The sequence below is a fragment of the Anabrus simplex genome, chromosome 1 (genome assembly GCF_040414725.1).
Source record: "Anabrus simplex isolate iqAnaSimp1 chromosome 1, ASM4041472v1, whole genome shotgun sequence".
Taxonomy (NCBI): Eukaryota; Metazoa; Arthropoda; class Insecta; order Orthoptera; family Tettigoniidae; genus Anabrus; species Anabrus simplex.
The window spans coordinates 386,953,511-386,967,599 of record NC_090265.1 but is presented as its reverse complement, the minus strand read 5'-3'; the positions used below and the strand labels follow the sequence as shown (position 1 = coordinate 386,967,599).

At 40.4% G+C, this 14,089-nt stretch overlaps 1 protein-coding gene and 1 long non-coding RNA gene across 2 annotated transcripts in view; one reads left to right on the top strand and one right to left on the bottom strand.

Moving 5' to 3' along the window:
• The window catches only part of LOC136868547 (ankyrin repeat domain-containing protein 33B), an 825,691-nt gene that overhangs the window by 659,241 nt on the left and 152,361 nt on the right, over positions 1-14,089 (bottom strand). The window lies entirely within an intron of this gene.
• LOC136866400 (uncharacterized) lies at positions 5,141-12,613 on the top strand. Its single transcript, XR_010859540.2, has 2 exons — positions 5,141-5,387; positions 12,421-12,613. It is a non-coding gene; the product is annotated as an uncharacterized lncRNA (long non-coding RNA).

Genomic DNA, 14,089 nt, shown 5'->3' with positions numbered 1-14,089 from the left:
TAATCTGACGATATTCAGCGGTTTACGCCTCATGAAGAAGAGGAGGAGGCTGGAGTCAATTGCAACAAACTGCACTTTTCCTTCGACTTACAGTTAACACGACTGAAGTTGTTGTAAGTGAAGGCTGGGAGGAAATCTCTGAACAATTCTTTTTTTTACTATTTTGCTTTACGTCGCACCGACACAGATAGGTCTTATGGCGACGATGGGACTGGAAAGGCCTAGGAATGGGAAGGAAGCGGCCGTGGCCTTAATTAAGGTACAGCCCCAGCATTTGCCTGGTGTGAAAATGGGAAACCACGGAAAACCATCTTCGGGACTGCCGATAGTGGGATTCGAACCCACTATCTCCCGGATGCGAGCTCACAGCTGCGCGCTCCTAACCGCACGGCCAACTCGCCCGGTCTCTGAACATTTGGGAATACATATATCACAGTAATCATTTCAAACAACTAAACACACATTGACATCATCCTTAATTTATATCAGTATACACTGTAACAATCGGTCCAATTGCAGGGCAATAACACAACTTGTCCTCTCTATTGCACCAATTTAACTAAAGGGCCAATTGTAACAGAAATATTTATTCCGCGATACAACATATTCGGCATCCATGCCATATATTGTATTTATCAGAATAATAAGTCACAGGAGCACATCTTCCATGAGAAGCAGTTACAGTGATTAATGAACTAAAGCAATCGGTTGAAATATTGGAATGTGGTGAGAGTGAAGTAGATACATCAAAACATTTCAGTTTTTTAAGGAGGTGAAACGTATGCACATTAACCAGAGAAGCAGTTATTATTATTATTATTATTATTATTATTATTATTATTATTATTATTATTATTATTATTATTATTATTATTATTATTATTATTATAGCTGCCTCTGTGGATCCGTGGTAGAGTGTCGGCCTCCGGATCCCAAGATAGCGGGTTCAAACCCGGCAGAGGTAGTCGGATTTTTGAAGGGCGGAAAAAAGTCCATTCGACACTCCATGTCGTACGATGTCGGCATGTAAAAGATCTCTGGTGATACATTTGGTATTTACCCGCCAAAATTCATAAATCTCAGCCATAGACGCCCAAGAGAGATCCGGTTTACTCAGTCTGCCATCTAGTGGGCCTAGAGTAAAACGGAACGTCGAAATTGACGAGCAGACAGCCAGATGGCGTCAGATCGAAATGTCTGCACACGGTAGCTGAGGCCATACGATTATTATTATTATTATTATTATTATTATTATTATTATTATTATTATTATTGAATATCCCATTATAAACCGTATTTTACAAGTAGTATATTAGGGCTATAGATAGTGAGACTAAGTTAATACATGACAATTGAATTAAAATAGAGATGACTTATAAATGAGGTGGAGAAATTTACAAACACTTTATAACAGCATCTTCTCTGAAATACCATAGTGAGAGGTGCTTGATATTCTATATTACACATGTTTAAATGCATTAATAATTCATATCTACTCCTGTTAAAAATTGGACACTCAAATAAAAGTTGAGGAACAGTTTGTGGCATTTCACAGGTACAGCTGTAGGGCTTCTGAATATTGATTCCAAACCTCTCGAAGTACGATCCAAACTTTCCATGTCCTGTTAGAAACTGGGTTATAATATGTCCATGTTGCAATAACCTACTTTGTAGTCTGTCTTGAATATTTGGAAAGAACAACTCCCTTGTTAGCCGGCCGTTTGTGCTGGTGATCCATTGGTTGTTCCACATATCTTGTGTATACTCCCTCAGTTCATTTTGTACATGAGACATAGGGGACGTTTCATATATCAACAAGAAGAAGTAGTAGCTGCTTTGGCAAGTTCATCAGCTCTCCGAAATGAAATGTCGTATGGTTTTTAGTGCCGGGATATCCCAGGACGGGTTCGGCTCGCCAGGTGCAGGTCTTTCTATTTGACGCCCGTAGGCGACACATACACCCAGCCCCCGTGCCAATGGAATTAACCAATTAAGGTTAAAATCCCCGACCCGGCCGGGAATCGAACCCGGGACCCTCTGAACCGAAGGCCAGTACGCTGACCGTTCAGCCAACGAGTCGGACTATCAGCTCTCTTATTTCCTTCTACTCCGTCATGACCTCGGACACTACATATCAGAGTTCCTCTTGGGTACATCTATCCCGATACCCTGGATATATCTCACTTAGGAGATTATTACAATCCCTGATTCCTGTTTCTACAAACGAATATTTGTTCCGATTCGCCTTTTTGAATTCCAGCCTACTCCCGTGCAGCGAAGTCGACCTGAAAACAGACTGATGTAAAGATACTTTCGTCTGAGAGCTCACTTTTTTCTTACAGAATATCGTTGCTCCACCTTCATTCATTTTCACGTAGTAAGTTGTAACACCATCCTGAGAAAATACACATCACATGTACATGAAATTATCCACTCCTAACAGAAATGTGTATCACTACCTAGCATTCGATCCTCTTAGGCAATGTTATCAGTCTTCCAGCGCAGTCGTCAGCAAAGGCCAAACTGCTTTCTAGTGTCCTCTAGTGCCTTCCCCCTCGCCCCAACTGGATACCACTCTTTCTGCAAATGATCCACATATACTATGAACCCCTGTAACTACTTTTAACCAATAAATTCTACCAACAATTCTCACTGCAGCCCTATAGTCAACATAAATGCCTTCGATTGCCTGTAATAACTTACCCCTAATTCCATAATCCCTCAGTATATCTAACATATTTTGTCTTGGTACACTGGCATATTCCTTCTCTAAATCTGCTGTATAAAATATAAACATAACTGTCGATTCCTCCCGTAGCATTTTCCACTTACTTGACGTATACTGAAAATGTGGTCCCGACAGTCCCTCTTCGGTCTGTAAACACACTTCTTCACAACAACAAAATTGTCGACTTCAGTAGTACGGTCTGTTAGTCGTTGGCCATCTGTTCCTCAAATTAGGGGGTTCGATCTCGACTAAGGTTGATGGCATTTGAAGGCATGTAAATGGCACAAATCGTTGACATCCATCTCAGTAAAGAATTTCTATCCGATAAAATTTTCTCACCCCGGAATCCCTTAAGATCCATAGCAGTCAAAATGATGTTAAGCAAATAATATTATTACAAATAACAGTTTGGTGTCAAGACATGCTATAAATAAGTTTTAGTAGGGTTATATCCCATTTCCAACAGAATCACTATGTTACAAAATAGGTTAGCTTGTCTAACTTCAGACCGAAATCAACAAATATATGATTTCACTTTAGTAAAGCTCTTGGTTTCCAGAGGCTGAGAATACCGCTGTTCAGATCGTTAATAAGTTTACATTTTTTTTGCTATTTTGCTTTACGTCGCACCGACAAAGATAGGTCCTATGGCGACGAGGGGACAGGAAAGGCCTAGGAATAGGAAGGAAGCGGCCGTGGCCTTAATTAAGGTACAGCCCCAGCATTTGCCTGGTGTGAAAATGGAAAACCACGGAAAACCATCTTCAGGGCTGCCGACAGTGGGGCTCGAACCCACGATCTCCCGGATGCAACCTCACAGCCGCGCGCCTCTACGCGCACGGCCAACTCGCCCGGTAGTCTACATTTTGGCAGGGGCCGATGACCTTCGATGTTAGGCCCCTTAAAACAACAAGCATCAGCACACTTTGGCAGACCCAGAAATCGATCACAGATCATTTGGAAGAAGAGTACAATAGCTCATCACTGTATCACGGAGTTGGAACATTAGCAGAGAGAAGGACCTGAGTTACATTCTCTGTCGTCTCACCATTCCAGATCTCCACGGGATGCACTCAGTGTATACTGTAAAGTAAATCACATAAACCGCAAACTGCATTTGAGAGAAACAACACAGGTTTTACCATTGTCTCAAATACGATATAACACCGTGTACTTCTATTTATGTATCAACTTCATGACTGAGGAAGTTTGTCTCTTCTAACTGCGTCAGAAAATTATCATACATTTTTGAAAAGGATTTTATGATTAGTGCGTCCCATACTTTCAGAATTTAACTATTATTCAATAATTAAATATATTTTATTAGTAGCTCGATTTGACTAAGAGAAAAATATGTCTATCTTCTTTCTAAGAAGTTCCTAGAACTCCCTTCAACTAAATAATATTAGGTATGTGGAACACAAAAAGTAGTTTATGGGAATACTTTTTTCAAAATAAACAAACGTTCCTCTTTCATGGCTTATTTTAACATATTTTAATGTACGAAAGGCTAAGATCTAGTTTTGTAAAACAAATATTAAAACTTAAATAATATTCCTGGTCATAAACGTACCCAAAGTTTCCTTTAAACTGTGAAGACATTGTATCGTTTCAGGCAGGAGAAATACGATTCATATAATCATTCACAGCGTTCAGATTTCTATGATATGTCTATTTGTATCCTAGTCTCTTTTTCCAAACTAAAATTCATTTCTAGTTTCTTTTGAACTCAATGACACGTTTTTATTGGTTATATAAATGAATATCTCACTGATAGTTCACCATCAAGTCATATTCGATAAAACATTGCATAAAAGCATATTTTTGGTCATTATGTATACTATAATTACTTTCGCCATTCTTCAAGTATTATTCGCATGTTTTGTGCTCAGACTCCCTAATGCTTAGTGGCTTTGTTCAGTCTGATTATTAATAGATTACCTTTCCCTAAAATATTTTGTGTTCAAATAAAATTTGAAGGTAACGGGTTTCGCAAGCAGGAAGTTATCAAAATAGAAAAGAAATGAATGTAATATGGTTAGTTTGCTGCTGCTCTGCTATCTCAATCAAATACTTTAAGCAATTTTTGAACAGTTAATTTATTTTGCGTCATACTTCAAAGTTTAAGTCATATAAAGTCATTTTAAGGTATTACACATGGCAGATGCCGCCCACCCTCATCGGAGGGTCTGCCTTACAAGGGCTGCACCTGGCTAGAAATAGCCACACGAAATTATTATGATTTTAAGGTATAAGTGCATGCATATTTCCAGAGGTAGAAATTCGAGCTATGTCATTCGACACAAAGGAAGGTCATATTTCTTGCTTAGTATAATCGAACGACGGAACTAAAAGTGGGTCTAATGAGGAAAGAAAGACCTTGTTAGTTATCTCTAGATTATGGTGGTCGCCGCCTATATATTAGCGAGTAAGGCGCTGAACAAGGTTAGTACTCTCTACCATGAAGTGCCTTATGCAGTTGTCGTTCCTTGTCCTCGCCTTGTGCGTTCTTCTTGTAAGTGCGCAGACTTCGTCCAGTCTGCAAGAGACATCGCAACAGCCCATGCAATTTAACATTGTCAGTTTCATCTACAACATGTTGAAGAGGGTGTGTAAGATGATCCTGCCGAGCGACATGTACGTCCAGATATTCGGCGATGTAAGTATTTTAACTCACAATATTTCTTTTAGTAGATTGATTTTCTTGTTTGTATCTTATTTAGATGACTTGTATATGCGGAGAGAGGAGAGATATAGAGAGTTTGTGTGTTTAAGCAATAATTATGAAACTGAAAAAAGCCACCGACGGTGGGATTCGAACACATGTCTCCAAAGTCGATAGACACTCGTTTCATTGGCAAGTGCTTTCCTTGATGAGGCTGAGCTACTTTCTCAGTTACATGCTACCTCTTGAGTGGCAACAATTATTGCTTTCACTATTACCTATTAATAATGAACTATAGAATATAATATTTATTTCCCATATATTATTATAATTATGACACTGAAGAAATTTAGTTCTATGTTTGTATGAACTGAAAAGTTTTTGGTGTGGTCAACTGTCTTTAGAACATTAAAAGTTAAAAGTCATCAATGATCATCGAAAAAATGCATATTGTAAACGTCGAATATTGCGAAACGAATGTATTGAATATTACCTTCGGTTTTAAAATATTACAGAATATATATAAATATGTACGTAAGGAATCAAATGTTCAAACTGACAGCATTTAAATCTAAACGTAAACGGGCTTAGTTTACCGAAGTATATTATAGAATACACTCTACAGTACTCTAAAAATTCTGTTGCTCAAATGTTTTGCTTTTCCACAAACATAAGCATTAAAAGTATCGTGTTATCGATGTAACAGTGTCTTACCGAACCTCACTCGATTTTTTTTCGTCCAGATAGGTGATATTAGGGTATCCAAGACCAAGGAAGTTCCCCCGACCTTCCCTGCCTTACTTTTATAATTTACTTTTACTAACATTGCCTTTCTTTTGAGTCGAATGACAAAGCTCAAATTTTTATCTCTGGAAATATGCATGCACCTATTCCTTAAATGATATGAATTAAAAAATTGAAAAATACTAAAAATTAATCTATAAATATTGCTTGCTCTTTTTTATTTCTCTTAATTCTTGGAGTAAATGAAATGGCGTATGGATTTTAGTGCCGGGAGTATCCGAGGACAAGTTCGGCTCGCCAGATGCAGGTCTTTCGATCTGACTCCCGTAGGCGACCTGAGCACCGTGATGAGGATGAAATGATGAAGACGACACATACACCCAGCCCCCGAGCTAGCGGAATTAACCAATTATGGTTAAAATTCCCGACTCTGCCGGGTATCAAACCCGGGACCTCTGTGACCAAAGGCCAGTACACTAACCATTTAGCATGGAGCCGGACATCCTTGGAGTGATCGTTCTTTTTACTTCTCAATTCGACAGTCATATACATTACCTACCTGATCAATGGGGTTTCTCCTAAGGCAGTCAGTAATTCTGAGGGTATGCCATCATTTCCAGGTGCATAGTTCTCATTTAGTTCTTTCAGAGCTCTGTCGAATTCTGACCTCAAGATTGGGTCTCCCACTTTATTAGCATCAACAGCCTCATCCTGTTCCAGAACCTTATCATCTATTTCTTTTCCTTGATACAAATATTTGATTATGTTCCTACCATCTTTCTGCCTTGTCTTCTTTTCCTAGAAGTGGTTTTCCATCTAAGCGCTTAATATTCACATACCTTGTTTTCCTTTCTCCAGGGTAGAATCTAGCTTTCCTGTAACCATACAATCTTCAACATCCTTGCACTTCTCTTTCAGTCATTCTTGTTTAGCTGTCTTGCACTTCCTATCTACTTCATTTAATCGCCTGTGTTCCTTTTTGCCCTCCTCGCTTTTTTCGCATTCTTGTATTTTCGGCGTTCATAAATCAGGTCTAATATTTCTCGAGTGGTTACAAGTTGCTTTACATCACACTGGCGACGATGGGATAGGAAAGGGCTAGGAGTGAGAAGGAAGTGGCCATAGACTTAATTAAGACATACGAGGCGAATTGGCCGTGCGGTTAGGGGTGCGCAGCTGTGAACTTTCATCCGGGAGATAGTGGGTACGAACCCCAAGGTCGGCAGCCCTGAAGATGGTTTTCTGTGGTTTCCCATTTTCACACCAGGCAAATGCTGGAGCTGTACTTTAATTAAGGCCATGGTCGCTTCATTCCCGCTCCTAGGCCTTTCCTAACCCACGGTCGCCAATAAGACCTATCTGTGTCGGTGCGGCGTACAGCCAATTGTAAAAAAAGGCATAACACCAGCATTTGCTTGGTCTGAAAACGGGAAAACCACGGAAAGTCACCTTCAGGAGTATCTCCCGAATGATATCACACAGCCGCGCGCCCCTAACTTGCACGACCAACTCGCTCGGGTTTTTTAGTTCCTTTTGTATTGAAATCACTGTATTTTATATTCAATGCAGTCACCACGTAAAGCACCTCCTTGACTGACTGTAGCCAATAATTTCTGTTTCCTACTCTCACTCTCCCTCTCTCCCATACATGCATTCTCGACGACATATACAGTGTTATTTACTAACTACAAAGACGTAAGAGACAATACATAGCAATTCCCTTTACGACCGATCCCTAACAAAAACACTTCTAGATGCTACAAAACATTAGGCAAAAATAATTACTCGAAAATTTTCACAATATAATTACAAAAGGTCAGCAGGTGGCACAATTCCTATCCTCGCCACTAGATAGGGGCTTCATTCAGTCCATACCTGACCCGTCAAATGACTGCAAATAGGCTGTGAATTTTCACTTTTCATTTACGAAAGGCTACCTCAGTTTACTCAAGCTCATCTCTTTCTGAACATCTTGCACAATCGATATGTAGTATAGTGAATTTCGAGTGCTCCTTAAATAGATATTTGACATTTGTAATATTTCTTCTTCTCTTTCTTGTCCGGCTCCATGGCTAAATGGTTAGCGTGGTGGCCTTTGATCACAAGGGTCCCGGGCTCGATTCCCGGCAGGGTCGGGAATTTTAACCATCATTGGTTAATTTCGCTGGCACGGGGACTGGGTATATGTGTCGTCTTCATCATCGTTTCATCCTCATAACGATGCGCAGGTCGCCTACGGGAGTCAAATCAAAAGACCTGCACCTGGCGAGCCGAACATGTCCTCGGGCACTCCCTGCACTAAAAGCCGTACGCCATTTCGTTTTTTTCCTCCCTCTTGCATCAACTTCATCATCATCATCATCATCTTCTTCTTCTTCTTCTTAGAATTTTCCCAGTTACTTAGAATCGGCACTGCATGTAGATTTGGCCCATTTTTACTGCCGGATGACCTTCCTGACGCTAACCCCTTGTGTAGGGATGTATTCCGGTTGCGTGTTTCTGTGGTGGCTGGTAGTGTTCTGTGTTGCTGAAGAGAAGTATATTAAGACGAACACAAACACCCAGTCGCCGAGTCAAAGGATTCTATCATACGCAGTTAAAATCTCCTTCCCTTTTAGGAAACGAACCCGGATCCCAATGAACTGAAGGTCACCATTCATCTAGGGAGTAGGACTTCTTCTTCCCGTTACATATTACATTTTAACCTATTCTAGCCCAATTTATTTAATCCCAGCGTTTTTCCTTATCTTTGTTGATCTTTCGCTCTGTAATGTAGTCTTTGTTTAAGGAATCTATTATTGGACATCCTGTTTAAATGGTCTAGCCAGTTCTCTTTTTATGTCCTTTTGGAATCTAAAACAGGAATTACTCCCAGATCACCGAGCGAGATGGCAGTGCGCTTAGGGTCGCACAGCTGTAAGCTGGCATTCGGGAGATCGTGGGTTCGAATCCCACGGTCGGTAGCCCTGAAGATGATCTTCCATGGTTTCACATTTTCACACTAGGCATATGCGGGGGCTCTACCACAATTAAAGGCCACGGTTGCTGCATTCCAAAGCCTATCTCTTTCTCATCGTTCTGTCGCCGAAAGCCTTCGATGTGTTAGTGCGACGTTAAACAAGTTGTAAGAAAAAACAGATCATTTTATTCCGAATACAGATTATTATTATTATTATTATTATTATTATTATTATTATTATTATTATTATTATTATTATTATTTATTTATTTATTTATTTATTTATTTATTTATTTATTTATTTATTTATTTTCCAGGGGTGGTAGATGGAGAAAGGGCAAGCCCCACATACACGGAAGTGCCTCCATCTCCACATGTGTACATAAACTCTACTGAATATTTACATATAAACTTATGTAGACAATACTTCACATATCTGCATTTTCTGTCATGAATTCGTGATTCACTCCCATACTGGAAGAGCTACGATTTTATAAAATTTAGTTTGTGTTTGCAATGTTATTCTCAAATGAACTACACCCAAGAAGTGGCTGCCGATTCGAGGTGGTAACGTGCTGGTGCACTCAGAAGGACGTGGGTTCGATAACCCACTCAGGAAATCGAAAAATTAAGAAGGGATATTTTCACTTCTGGAGAGGCACATGGTCCTGAGGTTGACTCAGCCTACACCAAGAATGAGTACCATGTCAATTCCTGGGGTCAAAGACGACGAAGAATAGAGCTAACCACTCCATCCCTGTAAGTGCTGAGGTTACGAGTGGTGGAAGCCTTTATCTTTCAGTCATCCAAGGGCCTTCAATGCCTGTATGGCTGGCTGGGCTACTCTCAAGTAACTGAAATAAGCCTGAATAGTTAGTTTAGTTTTCTGACAGGTAACCTGCCTTCGAATGCCATGATTTTATTTTGCTGAAAGGAATGGTTTGTTTGTTCTACTGATAATGTTTGAAGTTTTGCCTCACTGTCCTGTATTAAAATCACGTCATCAGCAAACAGTAATGGAGTTGTTACATATTAGCTCAGTAGTTTATTCTTAGCTGTGCCTAGAGGAGTACATCTGCTTGTTTTCTTTTCAGAAGGCTCTTCTACATGTGACCTTACTCCTTCTCCGCCATAAACCCACAGAAATGTCTTCACTGTCTTTCAAATTAAATTTTCAAACACATAAACAATTCACGGATAACAGCACTTCACTTACAAAATTGTCCGGCTCCATGGCTAAATGGTCAGCGTGCTGGCCTTTGGTCAGGGGTCCTGGGTTCGATTCCCGGCAGGGTCTGGAAATTTAACCAGAATTGGTTCATTTCGCTGGCACGGGGGCTTGGTGTATGTGTCGTCGTCTTCATCATCATTTCATCCTTATAACTACGCGCAGGTCGCCCACGGGAGTCAAATCAAGAAAAGACCTGCATCTGGCGAGCCGAACTTGTCCTCGGACACTCCCGATACTAAAAGCCATATACCGAGCTCGATAGCTGCAGTCGCTTAAGTGCGGGCAGTATCCAGTATTCGGGAGATAGTAGGTTCGAACCCCACTGTCGGCAACCCTGAAAATGGTTTTCCGTGGTTTCCCATTTTCACACCAGGCAAATGCTGGGGCTGTACCTTAATTAAGGCCACGGCCGCTTCCTTCCCACTCCTAGCCCCTCCCTGTCCCATCGTCGCCATAAGACCTATCTGTGTCGGTGCGACGTAAAGCAACTAGCAAAAAAAAATCCATATGCCTTTTTTTACTTACAAAATTGTAAATTCAGTGCAACTTTGATCAAACCTGAGTTTCGTCACTTACTCACTACTGCTGTCATTGAGGTCAGATACAATACAGTAGGCCTACTAATCCGATTCGTCCAGTTCATTCAAGGAATATCCAAAGCGACAAAAGCCGAATTCATCTCTAAGCCTGATCATGTTTGGCCTGGGGAATGAATCTGGTACTCTTTTCTTTTTTTTTCTTTTTTGCGTAGTCTCGGTGAACCTCAAGGTCATGGACCTCTCCAGAAGTGGATATGTCGTTTCTAGATTTTCCTCTTCCAGGCGCGGAATCAAACCTACGTCCTCCCGGAGAGACATTGCCCACAAAGCGACAGTATGAGGAACTTAATATATTGTTCTTCAAATGAATGGATAACTAATTGCATTGCTAGCATAGAATATTTGCACCATCGGTGCAACTCGAAGGTTAAATTCCGTACTGTTGTTACTTCTTTCATTACAGTACACTGAAAATTGAATAAATTGATTGTGAGAAGGCGTAAATGTAGCAGTTACTCTCGCTCGGTGATCTGCAAACTCTAATTGCGCTATGTTTTTGTATTGATTATTGGTGGGTGGTTCGATCTTTAATATATTTTATAACTTTTATAATTTTTTTGAATTGATCTAATACAACCACTGTCAAACAAATACACTTGGCATAGACAAAATAAATATTTGTTGTTGGTGCGCTGCGGTGATATTCGAGAGGCTACGGTAAAGGTGAAATGCCTAGCATTACAGAGACGACTTGCGTATTTATTTATCAAACAGCCTACTTGTTAGTGCTCAAGAGAAGTGCTGACGGGTTGTGGTATTACACCGCGATCTTGGACTAGAAATAGCCACCGGAAGAAGCGCTACGCACTGCTACTGTATTTGAAGTTGCGTCAAAACTTACGTAATGCCAACCTATCTTATAGCAGCAGACACGAGTATACGGCGCGTCATCTCCCAAGTGAAAACGTATATTGGGCTAACCAGAATTCTTTGGGGTGAAGACTATATCCTATGTGGGAACTCATAATAGCTTGCTGCGATATCTACATCCATTGTATTAGCCCGGTCAGCGGATGCAGGAAGGGTCTCGGCTGGTCCGTGGTCCGACAGTTCTGCACTCTGACCGGCCAACGCCTCTGCATTCGGGAGATCCCTACCGTCGGCTGTTCTGAAAATGGTTTCCCGTCGTTTTCCATTCTCTTGCACTACAGCGAACGCCGGGACAGTTCCTAGTATAGGCCACGGCCGCCGACCCCCTCACCTTCTTCGAACAACTCCTTCACCGAATCACATCTCCCTGAGAGACGTAGTTACCGTTTAGGAGGCCCGCCGTCCCCTTTAGGGACGAAATGAAAACATTTTAACAGTAGTAGTAACTTTTTCAGAGGGATAGACTAGGAAAATACAGAGAAAATCTCGTTAAATATGCATTTATTTCTTTGCACAAAAGGAAAATGCTGTGAAGTTTTGGGACAACCCAGTAAGTGGCACCTTCAGTTCTGATGTCTGTTATCGGTAGTTGGCTAATCATAAATGTTTTTTTCATTGTTACAGGATTATGGCGAAGGTGACATATTTGGGAATTAACGATCTCATCCACGGAAACTCTGTCCAGTCATTAACTGCTGATCTCGGCATTCTCCTGGTCTTATTCTCAACATTCAACTTGTATTTCTGGGACGGCATGCTGCAAACCAAAATCAATAAAATACAAAGAAATAAATCTACAACCGTTAATTTAAATGTCTAGTTTGTTGTTTTAATGCCTTCCTTCACCTTCAACGTATAACCTTGAACAATTGGTCCAGTATTCAAAGTACATGGTATTAAGAAGAAATTCAGGTTCAGTATGAAGAAAATAAAATCTAAAATTTACCGACAACACTGTTATCTTATTACTCGAGTTAGTACGTGTTTTCTATAGTTTCTGGCTCCTTAACTGCTTGGTCAGCGTACTGATCTTCGGGTAGTAGTGCTCTGGGTTCGATTCCCAGCCAGGCAGAGGAAATTAATCGTATTTGGTTAACTCATCCAGCTCGGGGACTGGGTATCTGTGATCTCTCATTATACACATTCATCTGCATGCAACACACTACACCACCAATCATCGCAGAAACTCACTTCACATAGGGTTGACGTCAGGAAGGGCATCCGGTCGTAAAATTTGGCTAATCCATATATTGTACCCGATGCATTTACTGGACGTATTACAAAATGGCGCCTACGGAAGATAGAGGCCAGCCAAGGCAAAGAAATGTGTAGTAGGATATCGATATATATGTCAGAAGGCCATCACTAACTTAAACCTACCACTATGAAGGCGGTGTAAAATGGTGTAGAATCGATAGAATTGTTTTTAAAAAAATAAGAAGGGTCAATCGGATTATTATATAAAAACTGACTTAAAAAATTGACCTCGTAAGGTTGAGACTTCCTGAACATCGCTCTAAAAAAATAAGCAAGATTTGCAGTATCTAACGTGAATTTTAAGCTCAGAGGTCGGTAATATTGAAGAAAACGAAGAGATAAACGTTGAAATACAGTAAAGAAATAAAATCCAGAAATTTCGAAAAGGTCGTCAAAATACTTACACGCAAAATCTGTCGGAAACAAGAAGTTGATTGAGTCGCGAGAGCTTGAAATTGAGCTATATTAAGTGGAAATAATAGCAACGATAGCCTAAATAAAGAGGCAATCATTATAAAAATATATATATACTTCGCAGAACCATGATGAATTCACATTTTCCAGTATCGATGGATATTGTCTACTGTGTTCCTGAACAGATAATGGCTTGCTAAATCGGCATAGACCAACCTGGAGGGAGATGTCATCCTGGCAGTTAAAACCACCCGACCCGTGTGGAGGAGGTCACTCTTCCCGAGATACCAGTGATGGAGAACCTGCCCAGTTCTCAATCCAAGGCCTGTGACCAGACCCAAGAGCAACTAAGGCCCGAGATATTGAATGGCGAGCTAAGTAATAGTATTAAGTTGTATAATTTCTTATGTAGAGTATTACCAGTATATGCAATAGATCTGAATAGCCTAAACGTGAGATAATTAAGTGTGCAGTGAATACAAGAAAGTGCAGTGTGAAATATTTAAGACGATATCTCGTGACAGATTGGTAACGTATTTACTATATCATCTTATCCAAGGAAGTAAGAATACGATTTAAAAGTGTGACGTAGTGTAACATATGTTTCATAGAATCCCGATTA